Below are 24868 nucleotides of genomic sequence, written 5' to 3'. Positions count from 1 at the left end.
TTCCAGTATCACTACACGGCGGGACGGCTATAGAACTGGCCAAAGGTCAAAGGTCAAAGTAAGATAACGTTAGCGTGTTCTTTTTTTCATATTTCGCCGTCTGACTTTTACTCGAGACTCCGTAATTGGCATGGCCTACACGGATGCGAGCCGAACATGAGGCGATAACTGACAACGAGCTGAATAATATGCTGATCAGATCATTAAAAATTTAAAGACGTAACATCATAACATTTTTGGCAATAGTGTCAATTGTTGGTCATTAATTGTTTTCTGCTTGCAACATCTTTGTTTTGTCTACAGACTCAAGAACGACTAGGCATCCAATTATATCCAAAACCAAACACATGGTGAAGAACTCGGCAAACTCTATCCAACTCGGGCGAGACAACGTCACTCTGGTTTCTCTTCAATCCCACGCATAAATCTTTCGCCTTTTACTAAAGATTTCCGTGGAGAGGAACACTCTAATGAGTCTATAGACATTTTTTATAGCCCTGCCAACGGCAGGGTAGTTAATACCAAAGAAAGACCGATCCACCCAATCTCATACTTGAAAGTGATACACTAGTAATAGCCCCCACCCCCTGACACACGCGCACACACGCGAGCAACCAAGACGATCGGCACCAACCGCGCACCAAGCACAATTGTCTCAGACCTCGCATTTCAGGTGTATGGTCTCTCGAACAATAGTCTCTAGGGAAGAGCGGGGAACAAATGTCACAATAATTCCACCAGGTCTGACAAGGACAATCAAGTCGCATAGGTGGCACTACACAGTGGGGACAGGGTCCGTTTTGTCCCCCCAGAGAAATTTAGTTCTTAAGACGCAGGGCGTTTCCATGTTCATATATGGGTCCAACCGGTTCCAAATACTATTTACTTTGACGCCCTGATCTTAGTTCCCATGTGTAGGGGGATCTTTGGCGATTTTATGAGCTTAGAATCTGTGCCATGTGAAGCGCGTCTCAATCCCCAGTTTGGCCTCAATATGTAACATACCTTCCATCTGCCACGCGAGATTGGGCGTAGTTGTGCGAGTGTCAACTATGATCGTCACAATTCTAGGCCATATAGCGAAAAACTTATTTCACCGAGTTCAGCCATGACTCCGGTGTAAATTAAACGTTCACAGTTAGCTCGAGATGTTTAGTTGCAAAGCAAATACACAGATGTCACTACTGACCATGATCCAGAATGTCGGTTGGCTTGAAAACTGCACGATTCCGAGACTCCCAATTGGTAACCAGTGCTACAGAAGGCCCACTACTGTTAAAACGGTTTGATAGTATACTGTCACAGGTATACTGTCGAAAATATACTTACCTCACTGGCCTACTGTTATAAGTAGCCCAACAAGTCTGACTCTCATGTCTACGACCATATCACGTTGAAAACACCGGTTCTCGTCCGATCACCGAAGTTAAGTGTAATACTGTATTATATCAGTCTTCATGTCCACAGATTCACTGTTCCAATCCTTGTGACATTGTTGATGAAAAAGGAAGAAATCAAATATATAGAAATGTTTATATTAAACTCATCTGACCAGGTCTACAACATGCATGTACACAGTTCGGGATCCCAAGGCTAACTGAATTTGGAGGGAAACTCAGTAGACCAGGAAAACTATACAAACAATAATAGCTGATAAAGCACATACAATGAAATGACATAAGGCTCAGGGACCGTGAAGGCCCAAAATAACCTGAGCTAAACCATTGGTCATAGCAGACTTAAAGGGGGAATAAACTCTTCAAACTGTTCAAATTGAACCTGTTACACATTCCCCTGTCAAGAGAAAATGGCTCCTGACATTTACCAAAGATAAAAAGAAATGTACACCATATATACAAAACATGTAACCCAAAATACCAGGTGAAACTCAAAACGAAACCGAGTTGAGAAAGATGCGAAACCAAAACCTTCAAACAATAAGAAGGGAAGAATGGAACCATCAAAGAGCAGAATTCAGAATCATTAAAGACAAAGACTGAAAAGTGAAAATTTCAATCCAGCATCCTGAAAACTGAAAAACACCATAAGGTAAAGAGCTACAAGAAATGGAATTATTATTGTATTTACAAATTAACAGTAAACTTCTAGAGTTCACACTGAAAATTAATTGTATCGCACGAATCAGAACGAGATTAAGGCGAATAGACAAGATACTGAAATATATAAGTTTAGAATCATTATCAGAATACGGTACTGTGAAGAACTATTGTAGTATTGTTTGATTTACTGAAGATCATTGCAAGAAGATATAATAGAAGAGAAGGGGTAATGACCTCCTCAATCTTACCATCACACCACAAAACAACAATCAATAAGATGATACAAGATTGGGAAAAAAGGAAAATTGCAGGGAATTGACTTACAAAACATCTGGAAGGTATTAATTAGTAACTGTTTGACCAAAAACCCTTAGTCCAAAAGGGATTTACATTGATAAACTGTCAAACAAAACCTTGAATAACTGATATGAGTAGAGATGCAACAGAATAAGTACTGATGAATTATCTATGGAATCTATACAGACTCTAATCATACAGTACAAAATATCAATACCAAGAATTACTTGATATAAATCTCCACGAAATATCGAAACAAAAGAAGAAAACACACACTCAAGTAGAAAACAATCTCTTGATTGACATGGCCTGCCAAAACCAGCCAACATTCAATCAAAATGTTATATATATTTCAAACCAGAAAATAATCACGAGTCTACAGCAAAATTGAAAACCAACTATCATTCAATCCTTCATTAAAGACAGAACTTTGTCAAGAATAGCGGGATTTTGCGCAAACTCAGGCTTGCTTGCAAGCGACATAAAATAATCAACCTTGGATCGCCAAGGCTCAGGCGGCGCGCGCGGCTGTTGCTGATACATCTGATATGGCTTGAAACGGTTAGGCGGTTTATGTTCCCTCTTAGATCTCCTCGGGGCTGCAACAGGGCTGTCCTCCGGAGCACTCTCTTCCTCGTCATCCTGGGATGTGTGGAATTCAGCAGAGGATTCACCAGGGGGAACATCTACAGGGACTGTCTCATCCACTGGACCAACGGTTGAAAATTCCACTGGAGGCGGAACAGTACCACCATCAACAAATTCCACTGGAGGCGGAACAGTACCATCATCGATCGAAGTCACGTCAAGCGCAATTCCTGACGGCGTATCGACATCTATCAGTGGAGGAGGAACGGTCACATCTGTAGTAGGATAACTGGCATCTACGGCAGGCTGGGACGCGCTGACATCAACCGAAGACTGGGACGCAGGCTCAACAGCAGCATGCTCGGACGCACTAACATCAACCGAAGACTTGGACGCAGGCTCAACAACAGCGGGCTGGACCGGAACGACATCTGTAATGGATAATGGTGGGGTAGAATCGGTAGACAAAGTAGACGGAACAATATCAGAAGGAGGTGCAGCATCAGATCTGACGGATGTAAAAGATGGAAGTTTGTCACCATGTGGAACATCGGCGGTTGAAGCGGATGCAAAAGAAGAAGGAACTTCATCAACACGTGGCAAAATCATCACATCGACATCCTCGTCATCACTCATCGCAGGCTGTACAACAACTTCCTTCTCAGGACGAGTACGACTGGACCGGGCCGGAGTCTTCACAACTTCCTCATCTCTAATCTCTCCAACTGGCATCAACAAATTACGGTGTAAAACACGCGGATTACCTCCTTTCGAGGAGCGAACCGAAAATACCGGAATATTGGGGTTTGGTTGACCCACAACAGTATAAACATCGGTCGACCACTTGTCAGCCAATTTATGTCTACCGCGTAAGTGGACATTGCGGACAAGAATACAATCACCAGTCTGAAGAACAGAAGCTTTCGCTTTGAGATCATATCTCCCTTTATTCTTACATGAAGCGGTATCCTGGTTTTTCATAGCCATAGAGAATGCATAATCAAGACGCTCCTGCAAAGATTTAATGTAAGAACTATAAGATTCACTAGGGCCAACATCAGGAGTACCGAGACCATAATTGATATCTACAGGAAGACGTGGCTCACGGCCAAACATTAGAAAATGCGGACTGAATCCAGTAGAATCGTGACGCGTACAATTGTACGCATGCGTCAACGTGGAGAGGTACAGCGACCAACTACTCTTCTTGTCCTCGGACAACGTACCCAACATTGACAAAAGGGTGCGGTTATACCGTTCGCAAAGCCCATTGCCCATTGGATGGTAGGGAGTTGTCCGAGACTTGGTCATTCCAGCTAAAGCACACAATTCCTTTATAACAGCAGATTCAAAATTACGGCCCTGATCACTATGTAGCCGACCAGGAAAACCATAATGAACTATAAAATTTTCATAAAGAGCTTTGGCAGTAGTATGTGCTGTCTGATTTCTTGTTGCAATAGCTACAGAGTACTTGGTGAAATGATCTGTAATTACTAAAATATTTTCACAACCCCTGGAAGGTTCAACTGTGAGATAGTCCATACAGACCATCTCCAGAGGCTGCGACGTGGTTATGCTGGTGAGAGAAGCTTTCTCATTAGTAGGTGTCTTTCGGCGTAAACATCGACCACAAGTTTGAATGTAATTCTCTATATCACTGACATAACCCGGCCAGAAGAATCTGGACTTTACAAGATCAATCACCCTATCCTTACCAAGGTGACCCATGTCATCATGCAGCTGCTTCAAAGTAGATGTGTGAAGAGACAATGGCAAGACGACACGATCAACAACTTGATCATTCAACATACTTTGTTTTACTAAAATACCTTTGTCGTTCAATCGATAAGAGTTAAAATGACGTAACCAAGGTTTCAGCTCCGGAGAGGGGTCAGGACGAATACCTCTGGCCAGAGAAGCAATGGTATCTGAAATATATTTATCCTGCCCCTGATGATACTTAATATCAACAAAATCCGTAGTGAGCGAATCAACTTGGTATAGGGAATGTGAAGAATCAATATTGGCATTCAGAATTTCAACAGCAGAGAGATTTTGACAAGTGAGGGAAAGTGAAATAGCTTTTACAACATCCTCATTGATCAGACTAGTTTCTCTTGGAAGACGAGACAACGCATCTGCAGCTGCATTGCTCTTTCCAGCAAAATATTCGATGGTAAAGTCATAAGCTGACAACTCAGCTAACCAGCGGTGCCTTGTGGCATCGAGCTTCGCACTCGTCAATACATATGTCAGCGGATTATTGTCAGTCTTGACTCTGAACTCTGCCCCGAATAAATAGTCCTTAAACTTGTCAGTCACTGCCCACTTCAGCCCCAAGAACTCTAACTTGTGAGTGGGGTAGTTCCTTTCTGAAGCGGACAGTCCTCTACTAGCAAAATATATAGGTTTTCTAACATCATCCTGGTACTGGTATAATATAGCTCCAAGGCCATCTCTCGAAGCATCTATTTCTAACTCATATGGCAAAGAATAATCTGCAAAGCCAAGGACTGGGGGAGAGCACAATGATTTATTCAAATTTTGAAATGCGGTTTGTTCTTCCTCTCCCCAGCGAAACGACGGCTTGTCTTTTTGCCTTTTCTGAGTAGAATGACCTTGGAGTAAACAATTCAAAGGTTTAGCTAACTTAGCATAATCCTTGATGAACCTTCGATTGTATGATGTGAAACCGAGATAACGCCTGAGTTCATCAACCGACTGAGGAGGTGGCCAGTCTCGCACAGCCTGAACTTTGTCAGGGTCCATCTCAATGCCTTTTTTGGAAACATAATACCCTAGATATTTGACCCGATTTAAGAGGAACTGGCATTTAGAAGGCTTTAACTTGAGTCCGGCTTTGTGTAACTTGTCAAAAATGATTTCAAGACGGTCTAAATGTTGCTCTACAGTAGGACTAAAAATGATGACATCGTCCAAATACACTAAACACATCTCAAGATTTACATCGCGCAAAGCCAGCTCCATGAGACGCTGGAATGTACTGGGAGCATTTGTAGCCCCAAACGGCATAACGTTACATTCATAAAAACCCAGCGGTCCCACAGAAAACGCAGTCCTCTCCTTATGTTCTTCCTCTAACTCCACTTGCCAATAGCCTGCCTTCAGATCAAGACAGGAGAACCAGGAAGAACCAGCAATAGAATCTAGAGTCTCATCAATTCTAGGCAATGAATATGAATCCTTGATGGTCCGTTTATTAAGTTCCCTCAGATCAATGCAGAATCTGAGAGACCCATCTTTTTTTCGTACTAGTACAACAGGAGAACAGTAAGGGCTCTTAGACTCACGGATGACTCCCGTGTCTAACATTTTCTGTAAATGAACCCTCACATCCTCGTACATGTTCGGTGGAATTCTCCTATGCCAAATCTTAAATGGCTTATCATCGGACAAATCAATACGATGCTTCAAGACATTTGTCTTGCCCATCTCTGACTCTGACTTGGCAAACACATGTTTCCATTTCAACAAACGATTCTTCAATTCAGAGAAATGTTCTGAGTCCATGTTAGACTGAAACTTGAAAAGTTGAAAAAAATCAGAATCAGGCATTTCATCAGAGGTATCGGAGACTTCTGCAGCAGTCTCGATCCCAGATGCATTGGGAAAAGAAGTATCTTCAATGTCCATAGTAGGCGGAGAAATATCTAAGTTGGCTTCTGAAATACTACAAAGAACGGAACGCTTTGGTATGGTAACTGGTGTATTCGAAACATTCTTTAAAATAACCGAGACTTTCTGAGATGCACTGCGAGAAGACACTTTCTGAAGAGAAGAAACAAGTACAAGTCCACCTGGAAGTGGCCTGGAAGATTCAGTAACAACATTGGCAGAGTGACCTAATTTACAACGAGTAATCCCCTTTATTGAAATCTGAGAGTTGCTGTTAATTGTAACAGACTTACATGTTGTAACATTCCCTACAGTACTACCGGACAGGCAGTAACTGCGTAAAGTATCACGCCAAACAGAATCCTCAACGTTACATCTCTCCGGAGCCAACTCAGCAAGCACATTAGTTCCAAGTAAAAGTGGAACAAGACGGTTATAATTTGTATCTGGCACAACTAGAAGTAAAATGTCGAGGCGACAGGAACCGAGGGTCAAAGGTAATTTGACATAGCCCATATAGGGTAATTTATCTCCTGTCGCACTCTGTATATCTATAAAATCATCCAAAGGATGAATGTCTTCATCGGGAAAATTCTCTGAAAAATAAGTAGTAGAAATGGTGGAGACCACAGAACCAGTATCGAGAAGACAATCAACATTTGTCTCCTTCAATAAAACAGTGGTCTCCGACGCCTTTCCTATCAGAGAATTGTGGGGGTGGGGCTTTACTCTTTGTCCCCTTGACCGCCCCCGATCAAGGGTGCGTTGGCGTTTCCCAACCGCTTGTTCTTATTCTGTAGTTTGAAACAATCATCGATGTGATGACCCTTCTTCTTGCAGTAACTACAAATACCTGCATTATAGGACTTTCCACCTGAAGAAGAATGTGTAGAGGTGGTAGTAGAATCTGCAAAAGAAGAAGTTTGATCTGCTCTCTTAGCAGCCTCACGAGCTTTCTCTTTCTTCAAAGTGGCCAACTCACCTTCAAGAGCAGTAACTTTCTTCAAAATCAAGTCAAGCTTGTTTACCTCCGCGGCAGTAGAGCTATTGCTAAGCTGTTGGACCGGTTTAGGTTTCCCTAAACCCATCTCTTGCTCCACCTGCCGGGCCGCCACTAAAAGCTCGCTATAACCACGACCTGCATCGTAAAAGTGCCTAGTTGCCGACTTCACATCCTTTGACCTGAGGCCAGACCAAAATTTTTGTCTCAACATGGCCTGGGCCTGAGGACCGGTACAATATGTGTCATCGGGGCACCTAGAAAGAATCTCCCTAATTCGGCAACCCCAAGCCGCAACGTTTTCATCCGGTTCCTGCGACGACGCGTAGAATTTCGCCAACACCTGTTCAGATGTTAATACCTCCCCAAACATTTTGTCAAACTCCCCAATGACCTCATGCGGGGCGAAGAGCCCCTCCCCAAACTGCAATAAACATTCTGCAGCCATACCCTTCAATGATCTCCTGATAGCACCTACAATGGTCTGCATAGGTAGTCCAAGGTCAGCAAGTAATCCCTTTACCTCAGCCCTCCACTGGCGATATGACACCTCTGACTTTTTGTCGCCAGAGAAAGAACCTAAACGTGGAGTACTGACTACATAACGAGGCTGCCTTGAACTGTCAGTTTGATTCAACTGAAAATAAAGTTTCTTTCTCTCAGACCCTATAGGTGGTAACTTTGATCTAATACTATCACTATCATGATCAGCTGAAAGGGAAGATGCATGAGGATGAGGGGTAGATGGTGGCATATGAGGTGGACTGACCCCAGCATACCCACCAGGGGAACGGACAGGGGGTGGGGGCGACTGAGGTGTAGCAGTAGCACCCTGCGGCGTACTATGCCGCAGCAAATCTCCCATCGTTCTACCCCGTCCATCATTAGGACGAGAAGTAAAATTGAAAATATGTCCACGACCCATTGCATTTGTCTTAACTGGGTTTGAGACGGTAGACGATGTTGCAGGAACTGAAGTTACAGGTTGGTGTGCACTTACAGGTTCAGACTTCGGTTTGGGCTGCGACTCACCCATGGCCTTCATGAGGGCCTCCCTTTGACTGAAGTCGAGATCTTTTATCATCTCCAAACAAATATTCAAAACTTCTGTCCTATTGGACCCTATACCAGAACCAGTAGTAGCAGTCAAATCCATGTCTTCCGCTTTGAAATTATCACCAGTTGCCATTTGGAAAATCAGGCGCATAACAGCGAAGACAAGGAGTGAATGAAAATATCAGACGACTATCAACAAATATGTATAAGTATGAGGACACCCTCAACCTATCATATGCAAATATCACTAGTATGGTATAATCCAAATGCTAAGAGCAAGTATAGTTTTACCTAAACCTACTAATAGACAATGTCAACGTCAACACGGTGTAGAAATCTTGGAGACCAAGTACCAAACCATCATCCTGCCAAAGGAAAATGTTCACAATTAATGATCAATAATATAAGTGCAAGTACTAAAGACTCACAAATAATACCAATGATGATAAATCAAATCAATCCAAAGTCACAAAGGACACCCTGTATAAATGATAAAGTTGTACTACAATATGGAACACACTTTATGCTGAAACAAAAATGAACTGTAAAGTCCACCAAGAAACATCAAAGTGATTCCACACACTGTAAGATTCACCAAGTACCATCAAAGAAATACATAGGATCACCTGACCAAAACAAAGTAAACTCAAACCGAGTCACCCTGTACCTGACAACTAAATCAAAACCACAAGAAAATCCAAAATGACCCAAGAAATTCAAAGTAGTACCACCAAAGTTATTATCATAATTCAAGCGAACATTATCGAAACCTATTCGATTAATGACGGCAAGTTACGCAACGGCCAGGTCGACAAAGTCAACAAAATTCAAACCGTCTAAATGTCAACAAAAATTACCCTGTCTGCGTATGACCTAAACACATCATTGGAAACCAAAAGAATCTTCATGCAAAATAATACACTACTAAGTACATGCGATGCACAAAGACACCATAGGAAAATAATTGTCAAATAAATTATTTCCAAAATAACTCAAAATCACATGCACTAAGTTTCAAGCATGCAGCATAATGTCACCAGAAAGGAAGGCACCCACAGCAAAACCAAGTAAAGACACAAAGTCCCCAAGTGTCACTAGACACCAAAAACACAGGTACACTTTCCCTTTAAATTTTCAAAAACCCAACTACACTGCATGGCTGAAAATGTGTCAAAAATTCACAAACAGAATTTTACATAAATTGGTTACAATGACATGCAAACTGAATACAACAACACACAAGCATTCTGTTACAAACAGAAAGAAATGACAAATCAAAGATAATATAAACTTAAAAGTTCAAATGAAATGAGAATACATGAAGAATGAAAATGAAATGATGAATGAGTTAGCAAAGAGAACCAAAACTGTCCATGTTACGAACACAGAAAAAGTCAGTTCATAATGTCAGTGTCAATGGTCAAAGTCGGATGTCCACAGCGGAAGTCTTGCACGAGTCAGTCATGTACACGGTGTACAGCGCAATACGCGGAATACACAGTCAAGCAATACACGGAGTCAAAAGTCACAGCGCGATGCGCGAGACAACGCGAAATTTATGCGGGAACGCGGCGAACACTAAAGATGGACCGGTCAAAAGAAAGAACAGTGTCGCAAGTGCACAATGTATCGACGTCAAAACGACAATGGCGGTCTGCCAAAGTCAAAACATCACGAAGATGTGAAAAAAACCAGACGATCACTGGGCGAATCACTCCCACTACGAAAAACACAACTGCTGGCAGCAGACGATAGAAATTACTTCACGTCGACGACTCCATGACAGCACACACGACTTCCTCCTGAAGGTTTCGGAAACACCCGTCAGCCATCTTGAATTTTTAAATCACAAAAGAATGTCCAAGGAATACCTATACCCAAATAAAGTTCAAACGGCCGAGCCCCCAAATGTAATACTGTATTATATCAGTCTTCATGTCCACAGATTCACTGTTCCAATCCTTGTGACATTGTTGATGAAAAAGGAAGAAATCAAATATATAGAAATGTTTATATTAAACTCATCTGACCAGGTCTACAACATGCATGTACACAGTTCGGGATCCCAAGGCTAACTGAATTTGGAGGGAAACTCAGTAGACCAGGAAAACTATACAAACAATAATAGCTGATAAAGCACATACAATGAAATGACATAAGGCTCAGGGACCGTGAAGGCCCAAAATAACCTGAGCTAAACCATTGGTCATAGCAGACTTAAAGGGGGAATAATCTCTTCAAACTGTTCAAATTGAACCTGTTACATAAGCAACGTCGAGCGTGGTTAGTACGTGGATGGGTGACCGCCTCGGAATACCACGTGTTGTAGACTTTTGGGTTTTTTCGTAATTTTTGTCATTATTCTTCCAGTATCACTACACGGCGGGACGGCTATAGAACTGGCCAAAGGTCAAAGGTCAAAGAAAGATAACGTTAGCGTGTTCTTTTTTTCATATTTCGCCGTCTGACTTTTACTCGAGACTCCGTAATTGGCATGGCCTACACGGATGCGAGCCGAACATGAGGCGATAACTGACAACGAGCTGAATAATATGCTGATCAGATCATTAAAAATTTAAAGACGTAACATCATAACATTTTTGGCAATAGTGTCAATTGTTGGTCATTAATTGTTTTCTGCTTGCAACATCTTTGTTTTGTCTACAGACTCAAGAACGACTAGGCATCCAATTATATCCAAAACCAAACACATGGTGAAGAACTCGGCAAACTCTATCCAACTCGGGCGAGACAACGTCACTCTGGTTTCTCTTCAATCCCACGCATAAATCTTTCGCCTTTTACTAAAGATTTCCGTGGAGAGGAACACTCTAATGAGTCTATAGACATTTTTCATAGCCCTGCCAACGGCAGGGTAGTTAATACCAAAGAAAGACCGATCCACCCAATCTCATACTTGAAAGTGATACACTAGTAATAGCCCCCACCCCCTGACACACGCGCACACACGCGAGCAACCAAGACGATCGGCACCAACCGCGCACCAAGCACAATTGTCTCAGACCTCGCATTTCAGGTGTATGGTCTCTCGAACAATAGTCTCTAGGGAAGAGCGGGGAACAAATGTCACAATAATTCCACCAGGTCTGACAAGGACAATCAAGTCGCATAGGTGGCACTACACAGTGGGGACAGGGTCCGTTTTGTCCCCCCAGAGAAATTTAGTTCTTAAGACGCAGGGCGTTTCCATGTTCATATATGGGTCCAACCGGTTCCAAATACTATTTACTTTGACGCCCTGATCTTAGTTCCCATGTGTAGGGGGATCTTTGGCGATTTTATGAGCTTAGAATCTGTGCCATGTGAAGCGCGTCTCAATCCCCAGTTTGGCCTCAATATGTAACATACCTTCCATCTGCCACGCGAGATTGGGCGTAGTTGTGCGAGTGTCAACTATGATCGTCACAATTCTAGGCCATATAGCGAAAAACTTATTTCACCGAGTTCAGCCATGACTCCGGTGTAAATTAAACGTTCACAGTTAGCTCGAGATGTTTAGTTGCAAAGCAAATACACAGATGTCACTACTGACCATGATCCAGAATGTCGGTTGGCTTGAAAACTGCACGATTCCGAGACTCCCAATTGGTAACCAGTGCTACAGAAGGCCCACTACTGTTAAAACGGTTTGATAGTATACTGTCACAGGTATACTGTCGAAAATATACTTACCTCACTGGCCTACTGTTATAAGTAGCCCAACAAGTCTGACTCTCATGTCTACGACCATATCACGTTGAAAACACCGGTTCTCGTCCGATCACCGAAGTTAAGCAACGTCGAGCGTGGTTAGTACGTGGATGGGTGACCGCCTCGGAATACCACGTGTTGTAGACTTTTGGGTTTTTTCGTAATTTTTGTCATTATTCTTCCAGTATCACTACACGGCGGGACGGCTATAGAACTGGCCAAAGGTCAAAGGTCAAAGTAAGATAACGTTAGCGTGTTCTTTTTTTCATATTTCGCCGTCTGACTTTTACTCGAGACTCCGTAATTGGCATGGCCTACACGGATGCGAGCCGAACATGAGGCGATAACTGACAACGAGCTGAATAATATGCTGATCAGATCATTAAAAATTTAAAGACGTAACATCATAACATTTTTGGCAATAGTGTCAATTGTTGGTCATTAATTGTTTTCTGCTTGCAACATCTTTGTTTTGTCTACAGACTCAAGAACGACTAGGCATCCAATTATATCCAAAACCAAACACATGGTGAAGAACTCGGCAAACTCTATCCAACTCGGGCGAGACAACGTCACTCTGGTTTCTCTTCAATCCCACGCATAAATCTTTCGCCTTTTACTAAAGATTTCCGTGGAGAGGAACACTCTAATGAGTCTATAGACATTTTTATAGCCCTGCCAACGGCAGGGTAGTTAATACCAAAGAAAGACCGATCCACCCAATCTCATACTTGAAAGTGATACACTAGTAATAGCCCCCACCCCCTGACACACGCGCACACACGCGAGCAACCAAGACGATCGGCACCAACCGCGCACCAAGCACAATTGTCTCAGACCTCGCATTTCAGGTGTATGGTCTCTCGAACAATAGTCTCTAGGGAAGAGCGGGGAACAAATGTCACAATAATTCCACCAGGTCTGACAAGGACAATCAAGTCGCATAGGTGGCACTACACAGTGGGGACAGGGTCCGTTTTGTCCCCCCCCCCCCCCAGAGAAATTTAGTTCTTAAGACGCAGGGCGTTTCCATGTTCATATATGGGTCCAACCGGTTCCAAATACTATTTACTTTGACGCCCTGATCTTAGTTCCCATGTGTAGGGGGATCTTTGGCGATTTTATGAGCTTAGAATCTGTGCCATGTGAAGCGCGTCTCAATCCCCAGTTTGGCCTCAATATGTAACATACCTTCCATCTGCCACGCGAGATTGGGCGTAGTTGTGCGAGTGTCAACTATGATCGTCACAATTCTAGGCCATATAGCGAAAAACTTATTTCACCGAGTTCAGCCATGACTCCGGTGTAAATTAAACGTTCACAGTTAGCTCGAGATGGTTAGTTGCAAAGCAAATACACAGATGTCACTACTGACCATGATCCAGAATGTCGGTTGGCTTGAAAACTGCACGATTCCGAGACTCCCAATTGGTAACCAGTGCTACAGAAGGCCCACTACTGTTAAAACGGTTTGATAGTATACTGTCACAGGTATACTGTCGAAAATATACTTACCTCACTGGCCTACTGTTATAAGTAGCCCAACAAGTCTGACTCTCATGTCTACGACCATATCACGTTGAAAACACCGGTTCTCGTCCGATCACCGAAGTTAAGCAACGTCGAGCGTGGTTAGTACGTGGATGGGTGACCGCCTCGGAATACCACGTGTTGTAGACTTTTGGGTTTTTTCGTAATTTTTGTCATTATTCTTCCAGTATCACTACACGGCGGGACGGCTATAGAACTGGCCAAAGGTCAAAGGTCAAAGAAAGATAACGTTAGCGTGTTCTTTTTTTCATATTTTGCCGTCTGACTTTTACTCGAGACTCCGTAATTGGCATGGCCTACACGGATGCGAGCCGAACATGAGGCGATAACTGACAACGAGCTGAATAATATGCTGATCAGATCATTAAAAATTTAAAGACGTAACATCATAACATTTTTGGCAATAGTGTCAATTGTTGGTCATTAATTGTTTTCTGCTTGCAACATCTTTGTTTTGTCTACAGACTCAAGAACGACTAGGCATCCAATTATATCCAAAACCAAACACATGGTGAAGAACTCGGCAAACTCTATCCAACTCGGGCGAGACAACGTCACTCTGGTTTCTCTTCAATCCCACGCATAAATCTTTCGCCTTTTACTAAAGATTTCCGTGGAGAGGAACACTCTAATGAGTCTATAGACATTTTTTATAGCCCTGCCAACGGCAGGGTAGTTAATACCAAAGAAAGACCGATCCACCCAATCTCATACTTGAAAGTGATACACTAGTAATAGCCCCCACCCCCTGACACACGCGCACACACGCGAGCAACCAAGACGATCGGCACCAACCGCGCACCAAGCACAATTGTCTCAGACCTCGCATTTCAGGTGTATGGTCTCTCGAACAATAGTCTCTAGGGAAGAGCGGGGAACAAATGTCACAATAATTCCACCAGGTCTGACAAGGACAATCAAGTCGCATAGGTGGCACTACACAGTGGGGACAGGGTCCGTTTTGTCCCCCCAGAGAAATTTAGTTCTTAAGACGCAGGGCGTTTCCATGTTCATATATGGGTCCAACCGGTTCCAAATACTATTTACTTTGACGCCCTGATCTTAGTTCCCATGTGTAGGGGGATCTTTGGCGATTTTATGAGCTTAGAATCTGTGCCATGTGAAGCGCGTCTCAATCCCCAGTTTGGCCTCAATATGTAACATACCTTCCATCTGCCACGCGAGATTGGGCGTAGTTGTGCGAGTGTCAACTATGATCGTCACAATTCTAGGCCATATAGCGAAAAACTTATTTCACCGAGTTCAGCCATGACTCCGGTGTAAATTAAACGTTCACAGTTAGCTCGAGATGGTTAGTTGCAAAGCAAATACACAGATGTCACTACTGACCATGATCCAGAATGTCGGTTGGCTTGAAAACTGCACGATTCCGAGACTCCCAATTGGTAACCAGTGCTACAGAAGGCCCACTACTGTTAAAACGGTTTGATAGTATACTGTCACAGGTATACTGTCGAAAATATACTTACCTCACTGGCCTACTGTTATAAGTAGCCCAACAAGTCTGACTCTCATGTCTACGACCATATCACGTTGAAAACACCGGTTCTCGTCCGATCACCGAAGTTAAGCAACGTCGAGCGTGGTTAGTACGTGGATGGGTGACCGCCTCGAAATACCACGTGTTGTAGACTTTTGGGTTTTTTCGTAATTTTTGTCATTATTCTTCCAGTATCACTACACGGCGGGACGGCTATAGAACTGGCCAAAGGTCAAAGGTCAAAGAAAGATAACGTTAGCGTGTTCTTTTTTTCATATTTTGCCGTCTGACTTTTACTCGAGACTCCGTAATTGGCATGGCCTACACGGATGCGAGCCGAACATGAGGCGATAACTGACAACGAGCTGAATAATATGCTGATCAGATCATTAAAAATTTAAAGACGTAACATCATAACATTTTTGGCAATAGTGTCAATTGTTGGTCATTAATTGTTTTCTGCTTGCAACATCTTTGTTTTGTCTACAGACTCAAGAACGACTAGGCATCCAATTATATCCAAAACCAAACACATGGTGAAGAACTCGGCAAACTCTATCCAACTCGGGCGAGACAACGTCACTCTGGTTTCTCTTCAATCCCACGCATAAATCTTTCGCCTTTTACTAAAGATTTCCGTGGAGAGGAACACTCTAATGAGTCTATAGACATTTTTTATAGCCCTGCCAACGGCAGGGTAGTTAATACCAAAGAAAGACCGATCCACCCAATCTCATACTTGAAAGTGATACACTAGTAATAGCCCCCACCCCCTGACACACGCGCACACACGCGAGCAACCAAGACGATCGGCACCAACCGCGCACCAAGCACAATTGTCTCAGACCTCGCATTTCAGGTGTATGGTCTCTCGAACAATAGTCTCTAGGGAAGAGCGGGGAACAAATGTCACAATAATTCCACCAGGTCTGACAAGGACAATCAAGTCGCATAGGTGGCACTACACAGTGGGGACAGGGTCCGTTTTGTCCCCCCAGAGAAATTTAGTTCTTAAGACGCAGGGCGTTTCCATGTTCATATATGGGTCCAACCGGTTCCAAATACTATTTACTTTGACGCCCTGATCTTAGTTCCCATGTGTAGGGGGATCTTTGGCGATTTTATGAGCTTAGAATCTGTGCCATGTGAAGCGCGTCTCAATCCCCAGTTTGGCCTCAATATGTAACATACCTTCCATCTGCCACGCGAGATTGGGCGTAGTTGTGCGAGTGTCAACTATGATCGTCACAATTCTAGGCCATATAGCGAAAAACTTATTTCACCGAGTTCAGCCATGACTCCGGTGTAAATTAAACGTTCACAGTTAGCTCGAGATGTTTAGTTGCAAAGCAAATACACAGATGTCACTACTGACCATGATCCAGAATGTCGGTTGGCTTGAAAACTGCACGATTCCGAGACACCCAATTGGTAACCAGTGCTACAGAAGGCCCACTACTGTTAAAACGGTTTGATAGTATACTGTCACAGGTATACTGTCGAAAATATACTTACCTCACTGGCCTACTGTTATAAGTAGCCCAACAAGTCTGACTCTCATGTCTACGACCATATCACGTTGAAAACACCGGTTCTCGTCCGATCACCGAAGTTAAGCAACGTCGAGCGTGGTTAGTACGTGGATGGGTGACCGCCTCGGAATACCACGTGTTGTAGACTTTTGGGTTTTTTCGTAATTTTTGTCATTATTCTTCCAGTATCACTACACGGCGGGACGGCTATAGAACTGGCCAAATGTCAAAGGTCAAAGAAAGATAACGTTAGCGTGTTCTTTTTTTCATATTTTGCCGTCTGACTTTTACTCGAGACTCCGTAATTGGCATGGCCTACACGGATGCGAGCCGAACATGAGGCGATAACTGACAACGAGCTGAATAATATGCTGATCAGATCATTAAAAATTTAAAGACGTAACATCATAACATTTTTGGCAATAGTGTCAATTGTTGGTCATTAATTGTTTTCTGCTTGCAACATCTTTGTTTTGTCTACAGACTCAAGAACGACTAGGCATCCAATTATATCCAAAACCAAACACATGGTGAAGAACTCGGCAAACTCTATCCAACTCGGGCGAGACAACGTCACTCTGGTTTCTCTTCAATCCCACGCATAAATCTTTCGCCTTTTACTAAAGATTTCCGTGGAGAGGAACACTCTAATGAGTCTATAGACATTTTTTATAGCCCTGCCAACGGCAGGGTAGTTAATACCAAAGAAAGACCGCTCCACCCAATCTCATACTTGAAAGTGATACACTAGTAATAGCCCCCACCCCCTGACACACGCGCACACACGCGAGCAACCAAGACGATCGGCACCAACCGCGCACCAAGCACAATTGTCTCAGACCTCGCATTTCAGGTGTATGGTCTCTCGAACAATAGTCTCTAGGGAAGAGCGGGGAACAAATGTCACAATAATTCCACCAGGTCTGACAAGGACAATCAAGTCGCATAGGTGGCACTACACAGTGGGGACAGGGTCCGTTTTGTCCCCCCAGAGAAATTTAGTTCTTAAGACGCAGGGCGTTTCCATGTTCATATATGGGTCCAACCGGTTCCAAATACTATTTACTTTGACGCCCTGATCTTAGTTCCCATGTGTAGGGGGATCTTTGGCGATTTTATGAGCTTAGAATCTGTGCCATGTGAAGCGCGTCTCAATCCCCAGTTTGGCCTCAATATGTAACATACCTTCCATCTGCCACGCGAGATTGGGCGTAGTTGTGCGAGTGTCAACTATGATCGTCACAATTCTAGGCCATATAGCGAAAAACTTATTTCACCGAGTTCAGCCATGACTCCGGTGTAAATTAAACGTTCACAGTTAGCTCGAGATGTTTAGTTGCAAAGCAAATACACAGATGTCACTACTGACCATGATCCAGAATGTCGGTTGGCTTGAAAACTGCACGATTCCGAGACTCCCAATTGGTAACCAGTGCTACAGAAGGCCCACTACTGTTAAAACGGTTTGATAGTATACTGTCACAGGTATACTGTCGAAAATATACTTACCTCACTGGCCTACTGTTATAAGTAGCCCAACAAGTCTGACTCTCATGTCTACGACCATATCACGTTGAAAACACCGGTTCTCGTCCGATCACCGAAGTTAAGCAACGTCGAGCGTGGTTAGTACGTGGATGGGTGACCGCCTCGAAATACCACGTGTTGTAGACTTTTGGGTTTTTTCGTAATTTTTGTCATTATTCTTCCAGTATCACTACACGGCGGGACGGCTATAGAACTGGCCAAAGGTCAAAGGTCAAAGAAAGATAACGTTAGCGTGTTCTTTTTTTCATATTTTGCCGTCTGACTTTTACTCGAGACTCCGTAATTGGCATGGCCTACACGGATGCGAGCCGAACATGAGGCGATAACTGACAACGAGCTGAATAATATGCTGATCAGATCATTAAAAATTTAAAGACGTAACATCATAACATTTTTGGCAATAGTGTCAATTGTTGGTCATTAATTGTTTTCTGCTTGCAACATCTTTGTTTTGTCTACAGACTCAAGAACGACTAGGCATCCAATTATATCCAAAACCAAACACATGGTGAAGAACTCGGCAAACTCTATCCAACTCGGGCGAGACAACGTCACTCTGGTTTCTCTTCAATCCTACGCATAAATCTTTCGCCTTTTACTAAAGATTTCCGTGGAGAGGAACACTCTAATGAGTCTATAGACATTTTTTATAGCCCTGCCAACGGCAGGGTAGTTAATACCAAAGAAAGACCGATCCACCCAATCTCATACTTGAAAGTGATACACTAGTAATAGCCCCCACCCCCTGACACACGCGCACACACGCGAGCAACCAAGACGATCGGCACCAACCGCGCACCAAGCACAATTGTCTCAGACCTCGCATTTCAGGTGTATGGTCTCTCGAACAATAGTCTCTAGGGAAGAGCGGGGAACAAATGTCACAATAATTCCACCAGGTCTGACAAGGACAATCAAGTCGCATAGGTGGCACTACACAGTGGGGACAGGGTCCGTTTTGTCCCCCCAGAGAAATTTAGTTCTTAAGACGCAGGGCGTTTCCATGTTCATATATGGGTCCAACCGGTTCCAAATACTATTTACTTTGACGCCCTGATCTTAGTTCCCATGTGTAGGGGGATCTTTGGCGATTTTATGAGCTTAGAATCTGTGCCATGTGAAGCGCGTCTCAATCCCCAGTTTGGCCTCAATATGTAACATACCTTCCATCTGCCACGCGAGATTGGGCGTAGTTGTGCGAGTGTCAACTATGATCGTCACAATTCTAGGCCATATAGCGAAAAACTTATTTCACCGAGTTCAGCCATGACTCCGGTGTAAATTAAACGTTCACAGTTAGCTCGAGATGTTTAGTTGCAAAGCAAATACACAGATGTCACTACTGACCATGATCCAGAATGTCGGTTGGCTTGAAAACTGCACGATTCCGAGACACCCAATTGGTAACCAGTGCTACAGAAGGCCCACTACTGTTAAAACGGTTTGATAGTATACTGTCACAGGTATACTGTCGAAAATATACTTACCTCACTGGCCTACTGTTATAAGTAGCCCAACAAGTCTGACTCTCATGTCTACGACCATATCACGTTGAAAACACCGGTTCTCGTCCGATCACCGAAGTTAAGCAACGTCGAGCGTGGTTAGTACGTGGATGGGTGACCGCCTCGGAATACCACGTGTTGTAGACTTTTGGGTTTTTTCGTAATTTTTGTCATTATTCTTCCAGTATCACTACACGGCGGGACGGCTATAGAACTGGCCAAATGTCAAAGGTCAAAGAAAGATAACGTTAGCGTGTTCTTTTTTTCATATTTTGCCGTCTGACTTTTACTCGAGACTCCGTAATTGGCATGGCCTACACGGATGCGAGCCGAACATGAGGCGATAACTGACAACGAGCTGAATAATATGCTGATCAGATCATTAAAAATTTAAAGACGTAACATCATAACATTTTTGGCAATAGTGTCAATTGTTGGTCATTAATTGTTTTCTGCTTGCAACATCTTTGTTTTGTCTACAGACTCAAGAACGACTAGGCATCCAATTATATCCAAAACCAAACACATGGTGAAGAACTCGGCAAACTCTATCCAACTCGGGCGAGACAACGTCACTCTGGTTTCTCTTCAATCCCACGCATAAATCTTTCGCCTTTTACTAAAGATTTCCGTGGAGAGGAACACTCTAATGAGTCTATAGACATTTTTTATAGCCCTGCCAACGGCAGGGTAGTTAATACCAAAGAAAGACCGATCCACCCAATCTCATACTTGAAAGTGATACACTAGTAATAGCCCCCACCCCCTGACACACGCGCACACACGCGAGCAACCAAGACGATCGGCACCAACCGCGCACCAAGCACAATTGTCTCAGACCTCGCATTTCAGGTGTATGGTCTCTCGAACAATAGTCTCTAGGGAAGAGCGGGGAACAAATGTCACAATAATTCCACCAGGTCTGACAAGGACAATCAAGTCGCATAGGTGGCACTACACAGTGGGGACAGGGTCCGTTTTGTCCCCCCAGAGAAATTTAGTTCTTAAGACGCAGGGCGTTTCCATGTTCATATATGGGTCCAACCGGTTCCAAATACTATTTACTTTGACGCCCTGATCTTAGTTCCCATGTGTAGGGGGATCTTTGGCGATTTTATGAGCTTAGAATCTGTGCCATGTGAAGCGCGTCTCAATCCCCAGTTTGGCCTCAATATGTAACATACCTTCCATCTGCCACGCGAGATTGGGCGTAGTTGTGCGAGTGTCAACTATGATCGTCACAATTCTAGGCCATATAGCGAAAAACTTATTTCACCGAGTTCAGCCATGACTCCGGTGTAAATTAAACGTTCACAGTTAGCTCGAGATGTTTAGTTGCAAAGCAAATACACAGATGTCACTACTGACCATGATCCAGAATGTCGGTTGGCTTGAAAACTGCACGATTCCGAGACTCCCAATTGGTAACCAGTGCTACAGAAGGCCCACTACTGTTAAAACGGTTTGATAGTATACTGTCACAGGTATACTGTCGAAAATATACTTACCTCACTGGCCTACTGTTATAAGTAGCCCAACAAGTCTGACTCTCATGTCTACGACCATATCACGTTGAAAACACCGGTTCTCGTCCGATCACCGAAGTTAAGCAACGTCGAGCGTGGTTAGTACGTGGATGGGTGACCGCCTCGGAATACCACGTGTTGTAGACTTTTGGGTTTTTTCGTAATTTTTGTCATTATTCTTCCAGTATCACTACACGGCGGGACGGCTATAGAACTGGCCAAAGGTCAAAGGTCAAAGAAAGATAACGTTAGCGTGTTCTTTTTTTCATATTTCGCCGTCTGACTTTTACTCGAGACTCCGTAATTGGCATGGCCTACACGGATGCGAGCCGAACATGAGGCGATAACTGACAACGAGCTGAATAATATGCTGATCAGATCATTAAAAATTTAAAGACGTAACATCATAACATTTTTGGCAATAGTGTCAATTGTTGGTCATTAATTGTTTTCTGCTTGCAACATCTTTGTTTTGTCTACAGACTCAAGAACGACTAGGCATCCAATTATATCCAAAACCAAACACATGGTGAAGAACTCGGCAAACTCTATCCAACTCGGGCGAGACAACGTCACTCTGGTTTCTCTTCAATCCCACGCATAAATCTTTCGCCTTTTCGCCTAATTTTTGTCATTATTCTTCCAGTATCACTACACGGCGGGACGGCTATAGAACTGGCCAAAGGTCAAAGGTCAAAGTAAGATAACGTTAGCGTGTTCTTTTTTTCATATTTCACCGTCTGACTTTTACTCGAGACTCCGTAATTGGCATGGCCTACACGGATGCGAGCCGAACATTAGGCGATAACTGACAACGAGCTGAATAATATGCTGATCAGATCATTAAAAATTTAAAGACGTAACATCATAACATTTTTGGCAATAGTGTCAATTGTTGGTCATTAATTGTTTTCTGCTTGCAACATCTTTGTTTTGTCTACAGACTCAAGAACGACTAGGCATCCAATTATATCCAAAACCAAACACATGGTGAAGAACTCGGCAAACTCTATCCAACTCGGGCGAGACAACGTCACTCTGGTTTCTCTTCAATCCCACGCATAAATCTTTCGCCTTTTACTAAAGATTTCCGTGGAGAGGAACACTCTAATGAGTCTATAGACATTTTTTATAGCCCTGCCAACGGCAGGGTAGTTAATACCAAAGAAAGACCGATCCACCCAATCTCATACTTGAAAGTGATACACTAGTAATAGCCCCCACCCCCTGACACACGCGCACACACGCGAGCAACCAAGACGATCGGCACCAACCGCGCACCAAGCACAATTGTCTCAGACCTCGCATTTCAGGTGTATGGTCTCTCGAACAATAGTCTCTAGGGAAGAGCGGGGAACAAATGTCACAATAATTCCACCAGGTCTGACAAGGACAATCAAGTCGCATAGGTGGCACTACACAGTGGGGACAGGGTCCGTTTTGTCCCCCCAGAGAAATTTAGTTCTTAAGACGCAGGGCGTTTCCATGTTCATATATGGGTCCAACCGGTTCCAAATACTATTTACTTTGACGCCCTGATCTTAGTTCCCATGTGTAGGGGGATCTTTGGCGATTTTATGAGCTTAGAATCTGTGCCATGTGAAGCGCGTCTCAATCCCCAGTTTGGCCTCAATATGTAACATACCTTCCATCTGCCACGCGAGATTGGGCGTAGTTGTGCGAGTGTCAACTATGATCGTCACAATTCTAGGCCATATAGCGAAAAACTTATTTCACCGAGTTCAGCCATGACTCCGGTGTAAATTAAACGTTCACAGTTAGCTCGAGATGTTTAGTTGCAAAGCAAATACACAGATGTCACTACTGACCATGATCCAGAATGTCGGTTGGCTTGAAAACTGCACGATTCCGAGACTCCCAATTGGTAACCAGTGCTACAGAAGGCCCACTACTGTTAAAACGGTTTGATAGTATACTGTCACAGGTATACTGTCGAAAATATACTTACCTCACTGGCCTACTGTTATAAGTAGCCCAACAAGTCTGACTCTCATGTCTACGACCATATCACGTTGAAAACACCGGTTCTCGTCCGATCACCGAAGTTAAGTGTAATACTGTATTATATCAGTCTTCATGTCCACAGATTCACTGTTCCAATCCTTGTGACATTGTTGATGAAAAAGGAAGAAATCAAATATATAGAAATGTTTATATTAAACTCATCTGACCAGGTCTACAACATGCATGTACACAGTTCGGGATCCCAAGGCTAACTGAATTTGGAGGGAAACTCAGTAGACCAGGAAAACTATACAAACAATAATAGCTGATAAAGCACATACAATGAAATGACATAAGGCTCAGGGACCGTGAAGGCCCAAAATAACCTGAGCTAAACCATTGGTCATAGCAGACTTAAAGGGGGAATAAACTCTTCAAACTGTTCAAATTGAACCTGTTACACATTCCCCTGTCAAGAGAAAATGGCTCCTGACATTTACCAAAGATAAAAAGAAATGTACACCATATATACAAAACATGTAACCCAAAATACCAGGTGAAACTCAAAACGAAACCGAGTTGAGAAAGATGCGAAACCAAAACCTTCAAACAATAAGAAGGGAAGAATGGAACCATCAAAGAGCAGAATTCAGAATCATTAAAGACAAAGACTGAAAAGTGAAAATTTCAATCCAGCATCCTGAAAACTGAAAAACACCATAAGGTAAAGAGCTACAAGAAATGGAATTATTATTGTATTTACAAATTAACAGTAAACTTCTAGAGTTCACACTGAAAATTAATTGTATCGCACGAATCAGAACGAGATTAAGGCGAATAGACAAGATACTGAAATATATAAGTTTAGAATCATTATCAGAATACGGTACTGTGAAGAACTATTGTAGTATTGTTTGATTTACTGAAGATCATTGCAAGAAGATATAATAGAAGAGAAGGGGTAATGACCTCCTCAATCTTACCATCACACCACAAAACAACAATCAATAAGATGATACAAGATTGGGAAAAAAGGAAAATTGCAGGGAATTGACTTACAAAACATCTGGAAGGTATTAATTAGTAACTGTTTGACCAAAAACCCTTAGTCCAAAAGGGATTTACATTGATAAACTGTCAAACAAAACCTTGAATAACTGATATGAGTAGAGATGCAACAGAATAAGTACTGATGAATTATCTATGGAATCTATACAGACTCTAATCATACAGTACAAAATATCAATACCAAGAATTACTTGATATAAATCTCCACGAAATATCGAAACAAAAGAAGAAAACACACACTCAAGTAGAAAACAATCTCTTGATTGACATGGCCTGCCAAAACCAGCCAACATTCAATCAAAATGTTATATATATTTCAAA

At 43.0% G+C, this 24868-nt stretch overlaps 16 non-coding genes across 16 annotated transcripts; all 16 read left to right on the top strand.

Moving 5' to 3' along the window:
• Positions 1-393: 393 nt before the first annotated feature.
• Positions 394-513, top strand: LOC135490524 (U5 spliceosomal RNA). The gene has a single exon (XR_010447716.1). It is a non-coding gene; the product is annotated as a U5 spliceosomal RNA (small nuclear RNA).
• A 10884-nt stretch (positions 514-11397) lies between these two features.
• Positions 11398-11518, top strand: LOC135490529 (U5 spliceosomal RNA). Its single transcript, XR_010447720.1, has one exon. It is a non-coding gene; the product is annotated as a U5 spliceosomal RNA (small nuclear RNA).
• Positions 11519-12379: 861 nt separating this feature from the next.
• LOC135490477 (5S ribosomal RNA) lies at positions 12380-12498 on the top strand. The gene has a single exon (XR_010447669.1). It is a non-coding gene; the product is annotated as a 5S ribosomal RNA (ribosomal RNA).
• Positions 12499-12923: 425 nt separating this feature from the next.
• Positions 12924-13042, top strand: LOC135490537 (U5 spliceosomal RNA). The gene has a single exon (XR_010447728.1). It is a non-coding gene; the product is annotated as a U5 spliceosomal RNA (small nuclear RNA).
• Positions 13043-13912: 870 nt separating this feature from the next.
• LOC135490469 (5S ribosomal RNA) lies at positions 13913-14031 on the top strand. Its single transcript, XR_010447668.1, has one exon. It is a non-coding gene; the product is annotated as a 5S ribosomal RNA (ribosomal RNA).
• A 425-nt stretch (positions 14032-14456) lies between these two features.
• Positions 14457-14576, top strand: LOC135490523 (U5 spliceosomal RNA). The gene has a single exon (XR_010447715.1). It is a non-coding gene; the product is annotated as a U5 spliceosomal RNA (small nuclear RNA).
• Positions 14577-15438: 862 nt separating this feature from the next.
• LOC135490049 (5S ribosomal RNA) lies at positions 15439-15557 on the top strand. Its single transcript, XR_010447265.1, has one exon. It is a non-coding gene; the product is annotated as a 5S ribosomal RNA (ribosomal RNA).
• Positions 15558-15982: 425 nt separating this feature from the next.
• LOC135490521 (U5 spliceosomal RNA) lies at positions 15983-16102 on the top strand. Its single transcript, XR_010447713.1, has one exon. It is a non-coding gene; the product is annotated as a U5 spliceosomal RNA (small nuclear RNA).
• An 862-nt stretch (positions 16103-16964) lies between these two features.
• On the top strand, positions 16965-17083 carry LOC135490458 (5S ribosomal RNA). Its single transcript, XR_010447659.1, has one exon. It is a non-coding gene; the product is annotated as a 5S ribosomal RNA (ribosomal RNA).
• A 425-nt stretch (positions 17084-17508) lies between these two features.
• Positions 17509-17628, top strand: LOC135490520 (U5 spliceosomal RNA). Its single transcript, XR_010447712.1, has one exon. It is a non-coding gene; the product is annotated as a U5 spliceosomal RNA (small nuclear RNA).
• Positions 17629-18490: 862 nt separating this feature from the next.
• Positions 18491-18609, top strand: LOC135490047 (5S ribosomal RNA). The gene has a single exon (XR_010447264.1). It is a non-coding gene; the product is annotated as a 5S ribosomal RNA (ribosomal RNA).
• A 425-nt stretch (positions 18610-19034) lies between these two features.
• Positions 19035-19154, top strand: LOC135490478 (U5 spliceosomal RNA). Its single transcript, XR_010447670.1, has one exon. It is a non-coding gene; the product is annotated as a U5 spliceosomal RNA (small nuclear RNA).
• An 862-nt stretch (positions 19155-20016) lies between these two features.
• On the top strand, positions 20017-20135 carry LOC135490446 (5S ribosomal RNA). The gene has a single exon (XR_010447648.1). It is a non-coding gene; the product is annotated as a 5S ribosomal RNA (ribosomal RNA).
• A 425-nt stretch (positions 20136-20560) lies between these two features.
• Positions 20561-20680, top strand: LOC135490519 (U5 spliceosomal RNA). The gene has a single exon (XR_010447711.1). It is a non-coding gene; the product is annotated as a U5 spliceosomal RNA (small nuclear RNA).
• An 862-nt stretch (positions 20681-21542) lies between these two features.
• On the top strand, positions 21543-21661 carry LOC135490435 (5S ribosomal RNA). Its single transcript, XR_010447637.1, has one exon. It is a non-coding gene; the product is annotated as a 5S ribosomal RNA (ribosomal RNA).
• Positions 21662-22547: 886 nt separating this feature from the next.
• LOC135490518 (U5 spliceosomal RNA) lies at positions 22548-22667 on the top strand. The gene has a single exon (XR_010447710.1). It is a non-coding gene; the product is annotated as a U5 spliceosomal RNA (small nuclear RNA).
• The last annotated feature ends 2201 nt before the right edge of the window (positions 22668-24868 follow it).

This window comes from Lineus longissimus, chromosome 6 (assembly GCF_910592395.1).
Source record: "Lineus longissimus chromosome 6, tnLinLong1.2, whole genome shotgun sequence".
In the NCBI taxonomy this organism is placed as follows: domain Eukaryota; kingdom Metazoa; phylum Nemertea; class Pilidiophora; order Heteronemertea; family Lineidae; genus Lineus; species Lineus longissimus.
The sequence above is the reverse complement of the archived record's forward strand: the minus strand, read 5'-3'. Positions and strand labels throughout refer to the sequence as shown.